The 19,583-nt window shown below is 43.4% G+C and overlaps 1 protein-coding gene across 5 annotated transcripts in view; it reads right to left on the bottom strand.

The window, feature by feature from the left end:
* MFAP3 (microfibril associated protein 3) overlaps positions 1–19,583 on the bottom strand; it is a 118,648-nt gene that overhangs the window by 70,078 nt on the left and 28,987 nt on the right. The window contains exon 3 of one of the 5 annotated variants that reach the window (XR_002646920.2): positions 17,722–17,783. The exons of the other annotated variants lie outside the window; for them this stretch is intronic. The gene's annotated coding sequence lies outside the window, so the exon portion shown is untranslated. The remainder of the gene's footprint in view (positions 1–17,721; positions 17,784–19,583) is intronic. 5 annotated transcript variants of the gene reach the window in all.

The following is a 19,583-nucleotide window of genomic DNA, read 5'->3' as shown; positions in this document are numbered from 1 at the left end:
AACCTCTTCCTGGTCTCTGCCTGTTGTGCATCAGGGTTTGGGTTCAACTGGCTGTGGGTTAAGAAATAGGCTCTACTGGGGAAATGGAAAACTTACATAGCTAGTGCTTCCATACCCCACAGAGAGAAGCCACTGAGGGGCCCACAGCTAAGGTGTGATTTCCAGCAGGGAAAAATTGCCCCCTGCTCTTCTCCCATCTATAGGGCAAAAGTGAGAAAACAACCTTGGTAGAGGAACACACAGGCTACTTTGTGCCATTAGTCCAAACGTGGGGTGCCAACCACTTATAGGAATAGTCTGGGATACTAGCTACCCTGCACTTGAACTTGGGGTCCATAGAAAGTTAGAGTTCTCCTTACCAGATGAAGGAAACCATCAGTTCTGTGGGGAGCTGAGTTTGGGTGCAGCCCCTTTGGTTGTGCAAATGGGGAGTGATCCTGGTCCTAATTAGCTTGTTTCTAGGCAACACACGTACCCAACTCCAAAGCCACTCCTTTTATAGTTCTTTCACAGGTCCACACTCTTAACTTCCAAACCCCACAAACTAGACAGCTCTCATTTCTCTAAACCCTTTGATGAGGTTGCCTTGAGGATTTGTCCTCTTTTTCCTGTTTCCATCTTTACTCATCCCTGCCCAGGCTCACTCCCTTGATTTTAAATGTCCATATCCCTGTCTCCTCTACCAAACTGTCATCTCTTCAAGGGCCTCTGCCATATGTCTCTTATCTTTGCATTCCTGTCACTAATTGGAAGCTTGACCCAAAGAATCCCTCCATACAAATATAGGGTTGACAAACAAATGGTTTCAACTGCAAGATAGAAAACTACTCAGATATGAGATGAAGATGGATCATTCAGAGCAGCTCCCTGGAAACACAAGGCAGTGGCATGAATGACAACACCACCAGGAATGGACTAATGGGGAGAAAGCCCGTATGGCATTGTGGGGGGCGGGTGGTAGAGCTGGTGTTGGTAAAAACGTTGATTCCTTCGACAAATATTTTTTGAGCATCTACCACACCTCAGGCACCAGGAAAATCTGTGGAATACACCAGTGAATAAGGCATTTAGGGTCCCCACCATGATAGAGGTAAACGTACATTCTTCAACTTCCTCTAAACCCTGAGAGTGAATTTTCTTTGCTTCGCTAAATTCTTAATACTCCAAGATAAACTGGGCTCTACTTAGATCCATATTTACTGGTGCATGGCATTGAATCAGAGGGGAAACTGGACCAAAAATTCCCTGTATTTGTTAAGAATTTTAAAAAGAAAGAAAAGAAAAAAGAACTCCCTCCCCCTCTCTCCCTCTCTCTCTCTCCTTTTATCCCCATACGTTCAAATGGTCACAGGCAAGCTGAGTCAAGATTTGGCCTGCTCAGCCCTATTATTATGCCAGAGACACAGCAGGGGGTGGCATTGTTTTGACAAACTTAAATGGCTTCAAAACCCAAATGGCTTAAATGTAAAATGCTGTCTCTGTGAGCTGTCACTCAGAAATCGCTCCAAGCATTGATCTGGGGAGAGTGAGGATGAATCAATGGTTGGATAGGGAGAGGCCTGCCTTTCAAGTCCATGCTTCTCTTTCTTGCTATCTCTGGCCTTGGAGAGGGATGGGGGAGAGAAGGCATTGGGTTATTTTGAAAACCTTGCCTTAATCACAAGGAATAAACCTTAGAGATTTAAAAGTACAGGACCCTCATTCTACAGATACTATGAATGAGGAGCCTTACTACTGACTTTCCTGGTCAGTTCCCCACTCACCTCACCTTTTACGCTCACTGGGATTAAGGAGCCCAGAAGGAGAGGAAGCTCCTTTTCCTCCTGGGTCACTGACATATATAGAGGGAAAAACTGAGGGTTATACAAATGTCTGAAACAACTCAATTGGTTAGTTTAGGAATATGGTTCCTGTGTGACAGACAAATGCACATCTAAGTCACAGCTGTTTGAATGAAGACCAAGAACTGCAGTTGATTGAATGATTATACTGTTTAAAAGCCTAGACTTAGGGACTTCCCTGGCGGTCCAGTGGTTAAGACTTCGCCGGGGGGGTGTGGGTTCGATCCCGGGTTGGGGAGCTAAGGTTCCACATGGCTCGGGGCCAAAACACCAAAACATCAAACAGAAGCAATGTTGTAACAAATTCAATAAAGACTTTAAAAATGGACCACATCAAAAAATCTTAAAAAAAAAAAAAAGCCTAGACTTAGCCTTCATGTCTCAGGCTCAGGACCGGCTCCTCTAGAATAGCTTTCTGTGCCCCACTCAGCCAGAATTTGGCACTTCGTCTATACACCCACCCCACTTATGCTTCTGAAAAAGCACTTGCTGAAGCAACTGAGGTTGTTTGCAAGCACTGTCCATTGTTTGTTAGTCTATCTCCTTGTGGACAAAGAGACCATCTTATTCTTTTCTATATCCTTAGCACTTAGTAAGTATTCAGTAAATGTCTCAAGAATGAAGGAACAAACACCTGATTACATGCACCCCATATTATGGTAGTTATGAGAGAAAGAGATGGAAGGGGGTTGCCTAGTTCTGAGAGTTAGAAGGGAACAGGAAGATTGAAAACGGGAAAAAGAAAAAGGAGAAGATAATAAAAGAGAGGGACAGGGGCTTCCCTGGTGGCACAGCGGTTGAGAGTCCGCCTGCCGATGCAGGGGACACGGGTTCGTGCCCCGGTCCGGGAAGATCCCACATGCTGCGGAGCGGCTGGGCCCGTGAGCCATGGCCGCTGAGCCTGCGCGTCCGGAGCCTGTGCTCCGCAACGGGAGAGGCGAGGCCACAACAGTGAGAGGCCCGCGAACCGAAAAAAAAGAGAGGGACAGAAGGTAAGGTTCCAGGAGGGAGACACAAACTTAGAAGGCAGGAGCTCAGTGGCTTTGAGTCAGATTCCAGGAAAACATTGATCAGATCCTGCTGTTCCCTGGGGTTTATGGCTGAGAGTGGATTCCTGTTATCGCTTCTCTCTGAAGTGCTAATTAGAAGATTAGCCATTGTTCAGAGCTCTTTGGCCACTCTTTATCTTCCCCAGTTGCACTCTGAAGGGGACAGCTTCAGGAGAACTAATTTTCTGTACTGCAGCCTAAAAGCCAGAATACTATGGGAGCTGGATGAAACCAGATTTGAGCTGGCTCACGGGGGTCTTCTTTGTCTCTCTGGTTGAAAGCAATGTTTTTTGCATCTACTCTGATCATCCACAGAACTGGATTTCATAATCCCTACCCAACCACATCTGTCACAAAAACAAAAAAACAAAAAAGAACTGCAGAGAAAGGCAGAGGATGATAAAGGGAGTTTTGGGGTCCCTATCTCCCATTTATTGAACTCTGACTGTGTGCCAGGCACCAGCCTCAGCAAGTTACATGAATCGTCTCACTTAATCCTCACCTGTGGGGTAGGGAATTTTATTATTCCCATTTACAGATGAGGGAACTGAAGCTGAGAATAAATAACTTGCCCAAGATCAGATATCTGCTCCCCATTACAGCCCAGATTTGAGACTAGGATGGTCTGACTCCAGAACCCACTCCCTTCACCATGATGTTGCTGAACTCCACCCACCAGGAGGCACACAACCACTGGTGGGTATGGCATGATGGTGGTGGTGGTGATGGTGATGACACATGGAAGCTAAGCTGTTATTACTGAGGGTTTATTTTCTGCCCATCATTGTTACTAAGTGATTGTACATACATGGTCCTATTGAAACCTCCTGACAACCCAGTGAGGTAGGTTTTATGATTTATTTGTAGATGAGAAACTTGAAGCCCATAGAGATTTAGACTCACCCACGGCTGCCCAGTGAACTGTGCAGCAGCAGAGCTCAGAATTGAGACCAGGGCTTCCCTGGTGGCGCAGTGGTTGGGAGTCCGCCTGCCGATGCAGGGGGCGCGGGTTCATGCCCCGGTCCGGGAGGATCCCGCGTGTCGCTGGGCCTGCGTGTCCGGGGCCTGTGCTCCGCGGCGGGGGAGGCCACAGCGGTGAGAGGCCCGCGTACCGCAAAAAAAACCCACAAAAAAAACACAAAAAAGAATTGAGACCAAGTCTACCTGGCTCTAACAATGATGCTAAGGCTTGGAAGGATTAAACCAGAGGATTTCTTCACTGACTGGACTTCACTCTGACTCACAGAATCTTCCTGGAGAAAGGGATCTTTTAATTCGCCCCTCTGCCTTTGGGTAGATAAACCACTATTTTCTGCTTCTGATAGTTGCAATGGGGTCAGAGAGTTTTAAGGGGCTTGTTCAAGGTCACAGCTTGTTTGACATCATCTCAAGTCCCCCCCCCCCCGCCTCCACCCCACCAAGACCGTTAGGTGATTAAGGATTGTCTGCACCATCTCCCTATGTTCTCTTGGCCTCTCCATTTCATTCCCCCACCTGGTGGGGGAACAACAACAGTTTATTTCTTGCATATGCTACATGCTCATTTTGGGTTGGCAAAACCCAAAATGAGCATGTAGCATATGCAAGAAATAAACTGTTGGCTCTCTGCTATCAGAGAGCCTGTAATCTTGCAGGTACGCAGAATGATGGAGGAGCCACCATCTCAACTTGAAGCTTCAGGGTTCACCTTAGTGACAGAAGAGGGCACGGAGAACTGCACACAAGCTCTTAAATACACTGCTCACATTTCATTGACCCAATGTCCATTTGATGTTCCTGGGGTCCTGGGCACCTTACTACTCCTCTTGCCTTTGCTGCCTTTTTTGAATCCTTTTATCTCACTAGAATTTATCTTGCTGTGTCCCTCCTGACCCTGCCAGGTGGCTAAAGTCAATTTGATCAAACTCATTTGCACTAAAGCATTAATGGCTTATTATAGCAATCCTTCCGGATAAGTGCTGCATTTTAAAACACCTCATTTAAATCTTGGACCAATTCTGTACACTGCAGCATAGTGGCAGGCATCTGAGAGATGTTTTGGTAAGGTTTTCTTTCTGGTTAGGCAAATCACTTGACCTGCACATGAAGGCAAGCCTCCCCAGCATTTACCACTTCAGACAGATCTTTCCTGGCAGAGCTTCAGTTGCCAAAATGGGGATGGGGATTTTTTTGCCTGCAAGGAGGCAGTTGGGCCTGTCTCAGCATGAAGATCAGCCTAATTTCAGAAATCTAATCCGGGGAGGCAGAGGCTGTCAGGCAGCCAGCAAAATTAATGAGAAAATTGGAGTAAACACGATGTGTGTCTCATCGACTTGGGTTAGGAGAAGGTGACTTGGTGCCAGTCTGCAGAGTCAGGCTCTCCGAGGTGTGTATATGTGGTCTATGTGCCTCTTTGGAAGTGCTATGCTCTCCGAGCTAATGAATTCAAAGGCACGGATAAGGGCTTAGAAGAGAATGCCTATACCTGGATAGCTTCTGGAGAACCTTTCATTTACTTGAATCACATCTTAGATCTGCCCTCTGTGATCAAATTAATGAGGAGTAGCACACACACAAAGCCTCTCAGTGTCAGATAAAAAAGGCATCATGCTCAATAGGAATGGCAAGAGGGAAAAAGCAATAAGAGATTGAAGAGCTTCTGTGATTCCCTGCCTGAGTACAAGCTTCACAAAGTGGGGTTTCTTCTTTTCTCTTCACTGGGAGATGCGAACATCAGGAATGAGAAAAAGTTGCCATTTGACTGAGTTCCTTGTAATGGGGTGATTCTTTTATAAAGGACGTACACAGGAGGAGCTGCCATTACCTGACAACCTGTTTGCTTTAATCGATCAAATATTTTTATTCCTGGCTCATTCCTTTGAGGGGAAATTTGCTTGGCAGAAAACAGGTACAAGAAGGGTAAGGGGACCTAGTCCATGGGTCTGTGCTCATGGGAGGAGAGAGTCAGGGACAAGGGGAGCTTAGGGTGAGAGGGGTTCAGATTGTCTTAATGACTCTAGGGTTTTTGGTGACCTGGAAGGTCATGTGTTATACTTTTAATATTTATTTTAGAGGAACTATAGCATAGTGCAAGGTTGCAAAAGCAATGCCCACAGGGAGAAAACAGGTAACATAAACAAATAAATTGATTCATGTAGGAAACTCAACAGGCCAAGCCCAAGACAAACAGTACTGACCCTCAATGTCTGGGATATAACAGGTACTGTGTTGAGTGGCAAAGCACTTGGACTGTCAGGGATCAACCTCTGGAGACTAGTTGAAAGTACACTCTATTGAATCAGAAAAACCTGTATTAGAATTCCAGTTTTCCCTCTTATTGGTTTTGTGACCTTGGGAAAATTATTTAGCCTCATAAATTGAAAACAGGAAGTTAAAAAGCAGCATGAGGGCCTTCCCTGGTGGCACAGAGGTTAAGGATCCACCTGCCAATGCAGGGGACGCTGGTTCAATCCCTGGTCCAGGAAGATCCCACATGCCACGGAGCAACTAAGCCCGTGCACCACAGCTACTGAAGCCCGTGCTTTGCAACAAGAGAAGCCACCGCAATGAGAAGCCTGCGCACCGCAACGAAGAGTAGCCTCCGCAACTAGAGAAAGCCCGCATGCAGCAAAAAAAAAAAAAAAAAAAAAAAGCACAAGAAGGATGAGCTCTATATTGGTCAGTTTAGGCTAAGATACACTGTTGTAACAAACATCCACCATTATGGGTTGAATTGTGTCTCCCTAAAAATCATATGTTAAAGTCCTACTCCCTAGTGCTCAGAATGTAACCTTATAAGAAAGTAGGGTCATTACATATATAATTAGTTAAGATGAGGTCATTATGGTGGGCCCTAATCAAATATGACTGGTGTCCTTATTAAAAGGAAGACATTTCGACACAGATATGTACACTTGCAGGATGCCAGGTGAAGATGAAGGCAGTAATCAGGGAGATGCTTCTATAAGCCAAGGAATGCCCAAGATCAGTAGTAAACCACCAGAATCTAGCAGAGAGGCATGAAACAGATTCTCCTTCACAGGCCTCAGAAGGGACCAGGCCACATCAACAACTTGAACTTGAACCTCTAACCTCCAGAACTATGAGACAGTAAATTCTGGTGTTAAGCCACCCAGTTTGTGGTACTTTGTTACAGCAGTACTAGTAAACTAATATATCCACTGAGTTCCAATGGCTTGAAACAACCGTTTATTTCTTGCATATGCTACATGCCCATTTTGGGTTGGCAGGGGGCTCTGCTATCAGAGAGCCTGTAATCTTGCAGGTACCCAGAATGATGGAGGAGCCACCATCTCAACTTGAAGCTTCAGGGTTCACCTTAGTGATGGAAGAGGGCATGGAGAATGGCACACAAGCTCTTAAATACACTGCTCACATTTCATGGACCAAACCAAGTCATATGACCATGCCTAATATCAAGGGGGGAAGGAAGTATAATTGTCCCATGTATTTAGAAGGAGAAGAGAACCAGGTGATGGGCGTGAGTAATGTCTATCACAATTATTTAAGAATATCTGCGTAGAAAAAAACAATTGGGTAGAAATTTACCAAAAAGCACTGATTGATGTTAGCATGCTTGAATTATAATATTTTTCTAAATTTAAAAAAATTTTTCACAAAGGATATATGTATATTACCTTAAGAATCAGGAGAAAAAAACCTTTTACTTTTAAAAATAAAATAAAGGTCATACCACTTACCAATGGTTAATAAATGAATGGACAAGTTAATAAGTGGATGGATCAAAAACAAAAACTCAACTCTAAATTTCTCACTTTTACACCTGAAACTAACACAACATTGTAAATCAACTATACTCCAATAAAATTTTTTTAAAAAAGAATATTCAACTTTTAAACAAAAGGTAAATTTCTCACTTTTCTTTTCTATAAAAGGAATGGGATGAGGTCACCATTATGTGTAGTGAAATTTCCTTATTGAAAAGGCTTTTTATATAAGATGGACATGAACACCACCAAGTTGAGTTTATTTTTGCCTAGAAATCTGCTGATAGAGTAGATAACTTTAACAGTGACATTCCCATTTACCACGTTTACATTCATGAGACACATTTCCATAAGGAAGACTGAGGCAGATGATCATGGGGAGGGAATATTTATTCAAGGGAATATAGTCTGTGGGCCTGGAGGAAAGGAAGGTAGATGAAGGATGAAAGATGGTGTCTTAGGGCAGATGGTGTCTCAGGGCAGGTGACAGTGTGCTTGCATGTGATTTATTAAGGGAGCGCTCCAAGGAGAAACTGGTGAGGGAGTGTGGGCAGTAAAACATGATGAGGAAGAGGCCAGGCAAAGGTATGATTTCAGGCTCAATACGAGCCTGATCCCAGGGGGATCTCTGGAATGTAATTGACACCTTAGAGTTGGCCCTGACTTGCGGCAAGAGAGCTGGGTTTTTAGGCTCCTGCCCTAGTTGGTCACTGGCTCTCAGGCACTTCTGGCTCTCTGAAAGTGAGGGCAGAGCAAATCCGACAGCCTGAGGCAGGCCTCTGCAGAAAGTAGCAGGTGTGATTCATCAGAAACAGAGCACACAGAAGCTGGCCGAGGGACCACAGAAATGGTGAAGGGGATCTGAGGACTCTGGGTGGTACACTGACATTGCCCGCTATGGATGGAGACTCCCTGCAGACAGAGGTCCTGGCACTTCAGATAACTTGGGCTTCACAGACTGTGTATGGATGGGGCTTAAGTAATAGCCCGTGGGAAAGAACTTTAGTCAAGACAGACAACATGGCTCTTAACCTGCTCCTTGCTGGCAGTTGGAGGAGGGACTCATGTGGCTTTTGGCCACAGATACCTCCGTCAGCTATCATTGGGAAGGATTGATAGATGGTTTCAAATCTGCATGAGTGGCTGGGGGGAAGTGTGCATTGTACTGACCGTGTAGGAATTTTTGACATACATGAGGAATGAAAAATGACAGTGTTGTTGGGTGGGGCCGGTGCCCTTATGAAGATGTGACGGAGGGGGAAACCCCCTTGCCCTCTCTTACTATCATCTCCACTGGAATCCAGCCTGCCTGCTTCTCCCTCTCCCTCCCTCTCTCCTGCTAAGGGCTAGAAGGCCATAATTCAAAGTTTCCCGAGGCCTGCATGAGAGGAAGCGCAGGGAAAAGACTTGAAGAGAATTGACCTGGGTTCAAAACCTGACTCTGTCACTTACCCTCAATCTCAAGTTCCTTAAATATAAAATAGGGAGTGATAACACCTATACCGATTAGGACTATACTGAAGTTAGAGGGGATTGCAACCTTTCTGAGTCTTAATTTCTCCATCTATACAAAATATAATGTAATAAAATGAATGATAAACGATGATGATGATGACGATACTGGTGATCACTCTTACCTCTCAGAACTGATGTTGCGGGAGGGAGGAGGGGTGTGTTAAAGTACTAAATATAGCAGTGTGCTGTAAATAGGTTATTGTCCCTGGCCCATCCCGGGTGCCCCTCCACCCCTAAGTCTCCTTAAAGGGAAGAAGAATGGGTCTTGCCACTCTTGCCACTACTGACCAGGATATTTTTCATATAGACTTGAAGCCCATTTGAAGTGCTGCATCTTGTATTTTCTAATAGAAATCCTACTCTTTTCCTTCCAGCCATTGTGAGCTTTGTGACCATGGCTGTCTCTGGGTAAGGAGACACAGGGCCCTCCAGAGGGTGAGAAAGCCCATCAGGCCAGGCCTGCTGGGCCCAGGTGGAATAACTATGAACGAGGTAATGTCGAGGGCTTTCTCTTTCTCCTGGTAAATGCCCTGGACGAACCTGGATCTGTTTAATTTCTAGGCCAGAAGCACAAATTGAATTCTGTACCATATGCATTTGTTGTCTCTCCCTTTTCTGCAAGAATCTAGATGGGGATTAACGGGCTCACTCTAACAGGGAGAGACGTAAGGAGTGCCATGGAGTCCTCTGTGTTTACAGCGCTTGAAAGGATGGAGCTCTAACAAGTCTAATTTAATCTTGGCTCAAGTGAAGGTATGGTGAATTCCAGGCCAGGAAGAATAAACTGGCATGCCATAGAACATTAAAGATAATTTAATTCAACTCCTTCTCTCAGAAGATAAGGAACCTGAGGCTCAGGGGGTGGAGAAGGAGCACTGGTGTGCCCACAGCCACAAACCAAACTACTGCTGGCTGGGACAGGGGCCAGCGCTCTGGGCGCTGTCATTCATTTCTGTGCTGTTGTCATGATTTTTGTCATATCTACACACCATCTGTACATTTATTAACATTGTTTCTTTAATAATTGAACTGACTTTACTTTTTACTCCTAAATAAATTAATTTTGAAAGGAAACTGGTGCAAAGGGAAAGCAAGGATCGTTTGCCACAAATAAAAGGCAACCATAAAAATAAATGCTATGAAACAAAGCAATACAAATTTTAGCAAGTTACCGCTATATGTGAAGAGACCACTCATTCTTTCTTTTAAAAGGGAGAGTCACAATGTTAAAGAGAATTTAAAAGGGAATACCTTTTAAATAGGAGAGGACTCTTTTTTTTTTTTGGTTGCGCCGCACCGTGGCTTGCAGGATCTTAGTTCCCTGACCAGGGATTAAACCCGGGGCCTTGGCAGTGAAAGCGCAGGGTCCTAACCACTGGACCGCCAGGGAATTCGCAGGACAGGATGTTTTTTAATGTGCTGTGGACCACTTAAAATCCTCTCTCATATGATGAGTGACTAAGTGTATCAGGAAAGAAAATGGGTGTGAAAGTTTCTAAGGAAGTCTAATACTTTACCTAGGTTAGAACTCCAATTGTCATTTGCCTTGAGCAAGTTACTTAATCTCTTTCTGCCTCAGTTTCCTCACTCATAAAACGGGAATAAAAGTATGTGTGTGCCATGGGATTGTTGCAAGTATTAAATTAGACAGTATATATAAAGCCTTAGAACACTACTTGGCACAGAGCAAGCACGTGATAGCAGCAGGTATTACTGTAATTATCATTATTAAAACTTAAGTGGTATTTACTGTCTAGCAGGATTACAAACTTTATTTGTAAAGGTTTACATAGTAAATACTTTGCCTCTACAGTCTGTGTGGTCTCTGTTGCAACCACTCATCTCTGGCACAGCAGAGAAAAAGCAGCCATAGGTAGTACATAAACAAATGGGCATGGCTGTGCTCCAATAGAACTCTATTTACAAAAATAGTCAGCAGGCTATACAGGTTCTGCTAGAGGCTCATAGGTATGGAAAACAAAAACAGGTCAACTTATTCCATGCAAATGGAAATCAAAAGAAAGCTGGAGTAGCAATTCTCACATCAGACAAAATAGACTTCAAAATAAAGACTATTATTACAAGAGACAAAGAAGGACACTACATAATGATCAAGGGATCAATCCAAGAAGAAGATATAACAATTGTAAATATTTATGCACCCAACATAGGAGCACCTCAATACATAAGGCAAATGCTAAGAGCCATAAAAGGGGAAACTGACAGTAACACAATCATAGTAGGGGACTTTAACACCCCACTTTCACCAATGGACAGATCATCCAAAATGAAAATAAATAAGGAAACACAAGCTTTAAATGATACATTAAACAAGAAGGACTTGATTGATATTTATAGGACATTCCATCCCAAAACCAACAGAATACACTTTCTTCTCAACTGCTCATGAAACATTCTCCAGGATAGATCGTATCTTGGGTCACAAATCTAGCCTTAGTAAATTTAAGAAAATTGAAATCGTATCAAGTATCTTTTCTGACCACAATGCTATGAGACTAGATATCAATTACAGGAAAAATCTGTAAAAAATACAAACACATGGAGGCTAAACAATACACTACTAAATAACCAAGAGATCACTGAAGAAATCAAGAGGAAATCAAAAAATACCTAGAAGTAAATGACAATGAAAACACGACAACCCAAAACTTATGGGATGCAGCAAAAGCAGTTCTAAGAGGGAAGTTTATAGAAATACAATCCTACCTCAAGAAACAAGAAACATCTTAAAAAATAAACAACCTAACCTTACACCTAAAGCAATTAGAGAAAGAAGAACACAAAACCCCCAAAGTTAGCAGAAGGAAAGAAATCATAAAGATCAGATGAGAAATAAATGAAAAATAAATGAAGGAAACAATAGCAAAGATCAATAAAACTAAAAGCTGGTTCTTTGAGAAGATAAACAAAATTGATAAACCATTAGCCAGATTCATCAAGAAAAAAAGGGAGAGGACTCATATCAATAGAATTAGAAACGAAAACGGAGAAGTAACAACTGACACTGCAGAAATACAAAGGATCATGAGAGATTACTACAAGCAACTCTATGCCAATAAAATGGACAACCTGGAAGAAATGGACAAATTCTTACAAATGCACAACCTTCCGAGACTGAACCAGGAAGAAATAGAAAATATGAACAGTCCTATCACAAGCACTGAAATTGAAACTGTGATTAAAAATCTTTCAACAAACAAAAGCCCAGGACCAGATGGATTCACAGGTGAATTCTATCAAACATTCAGAGAAGAGCTAACACCTATCCTTCTCAAACTCTCCCAAAATATAGCAGAGGGAGGAACGCTCCCAAACTCCTTCTACGAGGCCACCATCACCCTGATACCAAAACCAGACAAAGATGTCACAAAGAAAACCACAGGCCAATATCATTGATGAACATAGATGCAAAAATCCTCAACAAAATACTAGCAAACAGAATCCAACAGCACATTAAAAGGATCATACACCATGATCAAGTGGGGTTTATCCCAGGAGCAAGGATTCTTCAATATACACAAATCAATCAATGTGATAAACCATATAAACAAATCGAAGTAGAAAATCTATAGGATCATCTCAATAGATGCAGAATAACATTCGACAAAATTCAACACCCATTTATGATAAAAAACCCTCCAGAAAGAAGGCATAGAGGGAACTTACCTCAACATAATAAAGGCCATATATGACAAACCCAGAGCCAACATCACTCTCAATGGTGAAAAACTGAAAGCATTTCCTCTAAGATCAGGAACAAGACAAGGTTGTCCACTCTCACCACTGTTATTCAACACAGTTTTGGAATTTTTAACCACAGCAATCAGAGAAGAAAAAGAAATAAAAGGAATCCAAATTAGAAAAGAAGAAGTGAAGCTGTCACTGTTTGCAGATGACATGATACTGTACATAGAGAATCCTAAAGATGCTACCAGAAAACTACTAGATCTAATCAATGAATTTGGTAAAGTAGCAGGATACAAAATTAATGCACAGAAATCTCTTGCATTCCTATACACTAAAGATGAAAAATCTGAAAGAGAAATCAAGGAAACACTCCCATTTACCACTGCAACAAAAAGAATAAAATACCTAGGAATGAACCTACCTAAGGAGACAAAAAGACCTGTATGCAGAAAACTATAAAACAATGATGAAAGAAATTAAAGATGATACAAACAGATGGAGTGATATACCATGTTCTTGGATTGGAAGAATCAACACTGTGAAAATGACTATACTACCCAAAGCAATCTACAGATGCAATGCAATCCCTATCAAACTATCACTGGCATTTTTCACAGAACTAGAACAAAAAATTTCACAATTCGTATGCAAACACAAAAGACCCCGAAGAGCCAAAGCAATCTTGAGAAAGAAAAACAGAGCTGGAGGAATCAGGCTCCTCGACTTCAGACTATACTAGAAAGCTACAGTAATCAAGACAGTATGGTACTGGCACAAAAACAGAAATATAGATCAACGGAACAGGATAGAAAGCCCAAAGATAAACCCATACACATATGGTCACCTTATTTTTGATAAAGGAGGCAAGAATATACAATAGAGAAAAGACAGCCTCTTCAATAAGTGGTGCTGGGAAAACTGGAGAGCTACATGTAAAAGAATGAAATTAGAACATTCCCTAACACCATACACAAAAATAAACTCAAAATGGATTAAAGACCTAAATGTAAGGCCAGAAACTATAATACTCTTAGAGGAAAACATAGGCAGAATGCTGTATGACATAAATCACAGCAATATCCTTTTTGACCCACCTCCTAGAGAAATGGAAATAAAAGCAAAAATAAACAAATGGGACCTAATGAAACTTAAAATCTTTTGCACAGCAAAGGAAAACATAAACAAGACGAAAAGACAACCCTCAGAATGGGAGAAAGTATTTGCAAATGAAGCAACTGACAAAGGATTAATCTCCAAAACATACAAGCAGCTCATGCAGCTCAATATTAATAAAACAAACAACGCAATCCAAAAATGGGCAGAAGACCTAAACAGACATTTCTCCAAAGAAGATATACAGATTGCCAACAAACACATGAAAGGATGCTCAACATCACTAATCATTAGAGAAATGCAAATCAAAACTACAATGACGTATCATCTCACACCAGTCAGAATGGCCATCATCAAAACATCCACAAACAAAAAATGCTGGAGAGGGTGTGGCGAAAGGGAACCCTCTTGCACTGCTGGTGGGAATGTAAATTGATACAGCCGCTATGGAGAACAGTATGGAGGTTCCTTACAAAACTAAAAATAGAACTACCATACGACCCAGCAATCCCACTACTGGGCATATACCTGGAGAAAAGCATAATTCAAAGAGTCATGTACCACAATGTTCATTGCAGCACTATTTACAATAGCCAGGACAATGGAAGCAACCTAAGTGTCCATCGACAGATGAATGGGTAAAGAAGATGTGGCACATATATACAATGGAATATTACTCAGCTGTAAAAAACAGAATTGAGTTATTTATAGTGAGGTGGATGGACCTAGAGTCTGTCATACAGAGTGAAGTAAGTCAGAAAGAGAAAAACAAATACCGTATGCTAACACATATATATGGAATCTAAAAAAAAAATGGTTCTGAAGAATCTAGGGGCAGGACAGGAATAAAGACGCAGACATAGAGAATGGACTTGAGGACACGGGGTGGGAGAAGGGTAAGCTGGGACGAAGTGAGAGAGTGGCAAGGACACATATACACTACCAAATGTAAAATAGATAGCTAGTGGGAAGCAGCCGCATAGCACAGGGAGATCAGCTCGGTGCTTTGTGACCACCTAGAGGGGTGGGATAGGGAGGGTGGAAGGGAGGCACAAGAGGGAGGAGATATGGGGATATATGTATATGTATAGCTGATTCACTTTGTTATAAAGCAGAAACTAACACAGCATTGTAAAGCAATTATACTCCAATAAAGATGTTAAAAACAAAACCCAAAAAACAGGCCAACTGCTTTTGGACGATTTTGAATAAAATATCTATCCACACAAGGTAGCATTCTATCTCATATCATAGCCCAAATCTCAATTTTTGAAGTCATCCTCATACACCTGAAATGTAGGTTTTTTCTTACTACCTGCCATCATCTTAACTGCTCCCCAAACGGCCAGGGGACTGGACAGCCACTGAACTTGAGCTAGGATCAAAGTTAAAAGCAGAGGTTTGGGAGTCAGAATGACTTTAGTTTGTCGCCTACCCTGCAAGGGGTGTCATTTTCTTTTACACAGGAGGAAATTGCAGCTCAGCGTGGTATAGTTATTTGCCCAATGTCACACAGCCAGCAGACTGACATCTATTCCACAAACATGAAATTTGGCTCTAATTCAGAAATCCCAGGGCCAGCTGCATGTCATCATGAGGCTTCCATTTCCTGTTTCGAACCTCCATGATAAGGGAGGGGAGAGCTTGTGAAGGATTAATACAGCATTGGAAATGATGCTGATGGCTTAGGGCATGATTGTAACCTGGGGAGGAGGGAGAATATAGTCCTCAGAGACCATAAGATAGAGTGGAAAGTGCACGGAGCCGGACATGCCCCCTCTCTCACAACCCTAGTTGTGTACGTGGGCAGTTCTTCCTACCTCTCTGTGCCTCACTTCCCCCAAATGTAATAATAAGCGGCAGCATTTACGAGTACACAGGGCACAGTGCTTTCCAATACCTCTATCTCATTTTCTCCTTTCAACAACCCTGAGATTTTTATCCCCATTGCACAGATGAGTAAGGTGAGGCTCAAAAAGTTTGTTTCAATTGCCCAGGGTCACAGAACTAGAAATAGTGCAGCTGGGATTTGAATGCTAGTCTGTCTGGTTGCAAGTTTTTCCAGTGCAAAATATTCCTCACTGGAGTCTACATCCTCTCTGCGGTGAGTCTGCAAATGAGGAGGATGTACATGGATGCTCTATAATTCTAGAATCAGAGCTAACTCAGGTTGCACTCTTAGCATGTGCTCGGCACTGTGCAAAGCCAGTCCTGCCAAATGACCTTACCAACGGGGGGTGTGGTGGTGGGGGGTGGGGGCTAATAACATCCTCTTTCTGCAGATTTGGAAACTGAGGTTCATAGACTTTACGAAACTTGTCCAAGGTCACTCATCTACTAAGAGGCAAGGGTAGGCTTTGAATTCAGGTCAAACTCACTCCCAAGCCCATGATCTTAATAGAGTTTATCGTTCAACCCAGGACACTTTGGCCCTATTAATAATTACGCCAGGATAGCAGGCAGAAACAGGGATGTGTGGTCATCCCAGCTCCTGGCCACTGTGCTCTCCGCATCCCTCAGGACCACCATGAATCATGATGACATGGAGAGGAAATCTACTACAGCTGGCAGCACCACCATTCTAACCATTACAATGAGCACTTACATTGATCTTAGGAAGCATTTTGGGAAAGAGGTCGAGTCCTGTGGAAATAAGGCATTTGGGGTTTGGTGCTTGAGATTTTTGGAAGGGGGGGCCTCTAGAGCTGCTACAAGAAGTAGTCAAAGACCAGCTGGCACCCTCCCCTGACAGACCCCCGTTTCCCTTAACTCTCTGACTGCAGGCACTGGGTGAAAAAGAGAGGTTAAAAGAGTGCTCCAAGGAAATGGAGATGATAAACGACTTTAGATTTGCTATGATAAGAAGACCAAGGAATTTCTTAGATTCAGAAAAGAGACCAGACCATCATCAGGCTAATGCTTGAAACCACAGATACCTCTAACTCAAGGCTAGTATCACATGGGGTCAGTGCTTGGAGCTGTCTCAACTGGACACTTGGAGGCATGCTGGGGAGAATTTTCTGCATCAGAATTCCCAGAATTCTACCCTAAAGGCCTTACCTCTTTGGGTAAACATTTCATTCCTCTAGGAGTCCAGTTTTAAAAATAAACAACCTTAGAACCATTTGAGTTCATTATCAGTCATAAACATGGTGGAACTTATTACATACCAGATTTCCTTTTGAATTTGACTGTTGGCTGGGACGTAAGAAAGGTAAGTTGTGATAGAGAAATGGGCACAGGGGAAGCTTTAGGACATGGGATTTTGCCAAAGGAGTTTACCTTAGTGTGGGGTCCTGGGCAGCCAGGAGGCAGCAAAAAAGGTTTTGACTAAGTGGTGCTCAGCAAAGCAAGAGTGTTGGGGGAGAAGATGGCACTAGAGGGGTAAAGTCTATCACTGCAGCCTTGACCACGCAAAGCTCCAGGGCAATGAATCCACAGAGAATGGCGAGGTCATGGGAGTCAAAGTGGTAAAAGGCAAAGAGGCCAGGGAACTCGGACCCTGGGTGGCGGGGGAGACTGCTAATGTGGGACGCCAGGAAAGTTAGTCACCCTGTGATGGCTCATCTACCAGGCATGAAGCTTGGCTGAAAATGAAATAATCTCTGCGGTCTTTCAGCTTTAATACTAAATGCGATTCTAGATGGCGTGACTAAGTGAATCTTGCTGTGCCTAAGTGGGTGGCTTAGAGCTAAGAGGCTCTTGACTGGAGTGCAGGCATGACCCAAACCACGAATCTCTCCCCTCCACGTTATCCCTTCTCCTCACCTTAATTCTCTTGATGACCAAGGGAGCTTTTAACTTCTCCTTGTCCTAGTCTTCTTTTCAAGCTATGGGGAGAGGGCAGAAAAGAAGGGCCAGTAAGAGGGAAGGGTGGCTGGGCAAAGGCTTCTGATGGGCCCTATCTGCCAGGGTCCCACCTTGGCTAAGAGGGAACTGAGAAAAGTCAAGATCCTTGACTACCAACTGCAGCAAAGAGAAAACCTTACCTGGAGATGGCCCAGGGACTGACCACAAAGTCTGGGAAAACACACTGGAAAATGTCAGCTAAGACATTTAGCTTCTCAGTGCTTTGCTTTTTCATCTTTAATGAGGAGTCAGGGGCGGAGTAATGTTTAATGGACATCTACTCTCACAGGGACTGGCTGGGTGCTTTACGTGTTATCCCATTTAATCCTCACAACGACCCTTCAAGGGAAATATTATCTTCATTTTACAGAGGAAGAAACAGCAGCTTAGGGCAGATAAATCATTTGCCCAAGTTTATACAGCTGAGAAGTAGCAGAGCTGGGATGCACACCAGGTCTAAGGTCCAAGGCTGGTCCACCAGGATGATTTCACTGTCCCTTCAGGTCACCGAACAGGCTCTGGTGTAGGAGGGGGAGGGGGCAGACAGCCTGAGCCCAAATCTCATTTACAAGCCTGTCATTTAGGGCAAGTTACTTAACCTCTCTGAGCCTTAGTTTCCTCATCTATATACTGGAGGATTAGGATAGTTCATACCTCTTAGATTTGTTGTAAGGATTAAATGAGATGAAGTGTGTAATGGGTTTACTGGCCTGAGGCAAATGCTACATAATTTTTAGCTATTATTATTATTAATATTGTCCTTAAATTGTATGCAAACCAACACATAAATAAATCTGTGGTTCACTCGGATTCTACGCTGGGTGGGATCTTCTGATAAATCCCTGCTGGATTCAAGTGCCATATGTGAAAGCAGCCCCATCCACACGCAAAAAAAACACAAACATTTTGATGTTTAGATGGTTCACAAGGAGCTTTCACAATATTTCAACTAACATTTCAGCACAACTAATCCATGAGGTAGGGAACACAGATAAGGTAAGACTTGAGTCACACAGCTGGAGGTGAAACTAAAGCTTTTTTTTTTTTAACTCCTAAGCCCAGAGCTTTTATATGCTATGTCATGGAGAATGCAAACGAATTCTCTTAGAGCCTTCAGGTATATGCATGCATGTACATCTGGACAGATAGATGGCTATATTGATGAGGAAGGAGGAAAGAGTGAGCCCTGGAACATCCCAGATCCAGGGAGGGATACATTCAAGCTAGGCTCACCTCTCCCCTCTGAGAATTTGGCTTCTGGATTTAAACTTGGAGTCACTACCCCACTCTGTGTAATTCTGCCTCTCGGCTGTGTCTACCTGGACCAGGCCAGGTTCACTCCTTCCCCTCAGCCTTTCCCCAGGACCTGGTATCCATCAAACCCCACTGGGGACTTGTTCAAATGTTTTCACCCTGATATGCCGCCTTCCAAAAGCTTACTGGATATGGGCTGCGGCGGATCTACAGGAGCAGCTTGGCTTGGTGTTGGGCACGAGGCTTTAGGAGGCAATAACAAACATGTTTCCATGTCCCAGCTGGGCCTGCTTGGCCACCCAGGTATTTCCCTCCCAGGGTCTGTGTTAAGCCCTTGGCTGTGGGAGGCAGAGCAGCAGCGAGCCTTCCTGTCCGTTCTGCAGCGCCACAGCGGCCCCTCGTGGCTATCAACAGAACTAAGGCACTCCTGTCTGGTCGGGTTTTCTGCCTTTTTTTCCGTTTAGATGTATTGAGACCTACTGCGTGTCAGCCACGGTTCTAGACACCCTGGACATATCAGTGAACAA

The sequence above is a fragment of the Delphinapterus leucas genome, chromosome 3, assembly GCF_059928025.1.
Source record: "Delphinapterus leucas isolate spDelLeu-1000000601 "Yukka" chromosome 3, BTC_Dleu_Yukka2, whole genome shotgun sequence".
NCBI classification, from domain to species: Eukaryota; Metazoa; Chordata; class Mammalia; order Artiodactyla; family Monodontidae; genus Delphinapterus; species Delphinapterus leucas.
This window is presented reverse-complemented; position numbering and strand designations above follow the sequence as displayed.